This window comes from Trachymyrmex septentrionalis, unplaced genomic scaffold (assembly GCF_001594115.1).
Source record: "Trachymyrmex septentrionalis isolate Tsep2-gDNA-1 unplaced genomic scaffold, Tsep1.0 scaffold127, whole genome shotgun sequence".
NCBI lineage: Eukaryota > Metazoa > Arthropoda > Insecta > Hymenoptera > Formicidae > Trachymyrmex > Trachymyrmex septentrionalis.
Window position 1 is genome coordinate 1,383,882 of NW_017304406.1, and position 2,355 is coordinate 1,386,236.

Consider the following 2,355-nt stretch of genomic DNA (forward strand, 5'->3'; position numbering starts at 1 on the left):
GAGAAGTGACACCAAGTGTCAGAGCTGCAGCATCCTCTCTGCATCCACTCGTTGGGTGGATCAGTGTTCCGCAGCATCGTGCGTCCGTGCATGCGTGCGTATACGCGACCCGCATCTCGGCGGGAATACAAATCAATTTCACCGCAGCGCAGCAGCGGAGGGCACTTCCGTATATACGATCGCGATCGTACGCTTGGCACGTTAATCGTAAATGAGAATCGAGGCTCCCCTCCCCGCCGCAGGAGGGTGGCAGAAAATTACATTCCGCGCGGGCCCCGCGAGGATCCCCTTGGAAACGCGCGCGGGATGATTGGTCAACGCGACCGGCAAGGATTGTAATTAATTTCTCTCTACGCTGTTCGGGAATATTGCCTTGTCCGATCGCCTGCAGTATTTAGGTATTTAGTCGAGAGGAGGACGAGGAAGAGAAAGAGCGAGATTATATCACGGGCCGAAAGGGGAGGGAGGGAGGGAGGAAGGGGGTAAAAGGTAACACGCTCGGGGGCGTGTGTGTGTGTGTGTGTGTGTGTGTGCGTCTATGTGCGACGAACGATCTTCTCCCCCTGCACGCGCGCGAACAAGCGGGATATATGCTCCCCCGTTCGACGACACTATCGTAATCAGTTAATTTCCGGGCGTTAAGCGGTTTCGTCGGCCGGCGAACTGGCGATATTCGGGACGACGAGCGCGAGATACCCCCCCGTGTATGACAATTCGGCTGCGGCAGGTGCGCGGGATAATCGCTGGCAGTGCTATCGCGATCAATTCCTTCCCAGGGAACTGTGGAGGGTTCTTCGCACCTCTTCGTCGTTCACACGGGCATTTCACAGGATCGGCTACGACACGCGAGCAGCCCAGAACGCGAGAAGAGGAATCGAAAGCGATTACAGATCGATATACGGTACGTCTCAGTCAGCTTGAGGTATACCTCTGGACTTCGTCACTGTCGCGTGTTAAACGAGATTGGAATTTTCTTTTTCCCCTTTATCAATCTGATAAGATTAAAGAGATTCGAGAGTGAATTAGAGAGAGAGAGAGAGAGAGAGAGAGAGGGGGGGGGGAGTGCAGTATTAGATCTTCCGGTACTGTCATTACCGCACCTTGGAAAGTTAAAAATTTGATCTTGATAATTTCGAAAAGGCAACTAAAGTTGGAATTAGATTCCTAGATCCTTATCATTGTTGTATGTACTTGATATGAAAACCGGAAACCGGGTCGGGCAGTATTTGTGCATAGGATTAATCAAATTGAAAATTCGGCATAGTATTGTATTTGAAAATATTAATGCCCGATTTTATTCGGAATATCCAAAAGGGTAAAGGGATTAAAATCATAATCAATTTTGTGGTCATTGACTCTCACATGCGTGCGGATGAAAAGCCTCAATATTTAAGTTAATTGCATTATAATTAAACAAATTTCGTATTATTCCGCTGATACTGCGCATTGGCACCCTATGACGTCGCACGATAGCACGCAATAACGCCGAGAGTTCGATTGATTCTAATGCAATTAACAGAAATATTAGGGCGTTGCACTCGCACGATTGTGAGAGCGCGAGCAGTATATCTTGCTTTCGTTTCGTTTCGCAGATGTTTTATTAAATTTCATAGCGACGGCATCCTTCGCCGGTAATCGATAGGTGACACAGATATTCTACTGAAAAACGTATCGGAGATATAAAAGATAAACAACGCGTCTTGGGTGGAAACACTCGCGCGATCAAAGACGACGAATACGCGCGGCGTATCACGAGCGAGTCTACTTTTCGTTGGTACAGTTAATTAGTCGTAGCAGTCCGAGGCACACGCTCGCACAATTCTATCTGTTTAATCTATCTAATTACTCCATGACGAAACGTAATGAAATTATGAATGGATTAAGCGGCGGTGCGACAGAGCGTTTCCATGCTGCTTTAATTAAGTCGCGTGACGCGCGCGATTTCCGCGAGTCGAGCCACCCTTCACCGAAGAAAAAGAAAAAAAACTTTCGATTATCAACGGCCGCGTAATTTTTTCACAAATTTTTCCTGAGAAACTCCGAAGCACGCGGCAAGAAGGATGGGACTTGTTTTTTCTTTTTTTCTTTTTTCTTTTAGCGATACTACTGCTGTATTTAAATTCAATGTCACGCATGTATCTTTGAACACTTGGATTATTTTAATCCCCTCGCTATTTCCGACGTTGAATCTATTTCGCGAACAAGAGCGCCGACGGAGGATTACGCGATTTCCCGGTTGTCTTGAAAGCGCGCGATACGCGTATACAGCGGGAGATCGAAGGGCGAACAATCGCGGGCCTCCCCTCGTCCAGGGGGTGCGATTCGCGATTTGATACCGTCAAGTGTATATTAACG

At 47.8% G+C, this 2,355-nt stretch overlaps 1 protein-coding gene across 5 annotated transcripts in view; it reads left to right on the forward strand.

Moving 5' to 3' along the window:
* The window catches only part of LOC108756491 (gamma-aminobutyric acid type B receptor subunit 2), a 30,975-nt gene that overhangs the window by 865 nt on the left and 27,755 nt on the right, over positions 1-2,355 (forward strand). For 3 of the 5 annotated variants that reach the window (XM_018500355.1, XM_018500359.1, XM_018500357.1), the window contains exon 1: positions 550-901. The exons of 1 other annotated variant lie outside the window; for it this stretch is intronic. The gene's annotated coding sequence lies outside the window, so the exon portion shown is untranslated. Of the gene's footprint in view, positions 1-549; positions 902-2,355 lie in introns of those variants that run through there. One more of the 5 variants, XM_018500356.1, reaches the window with a different exon arrangement.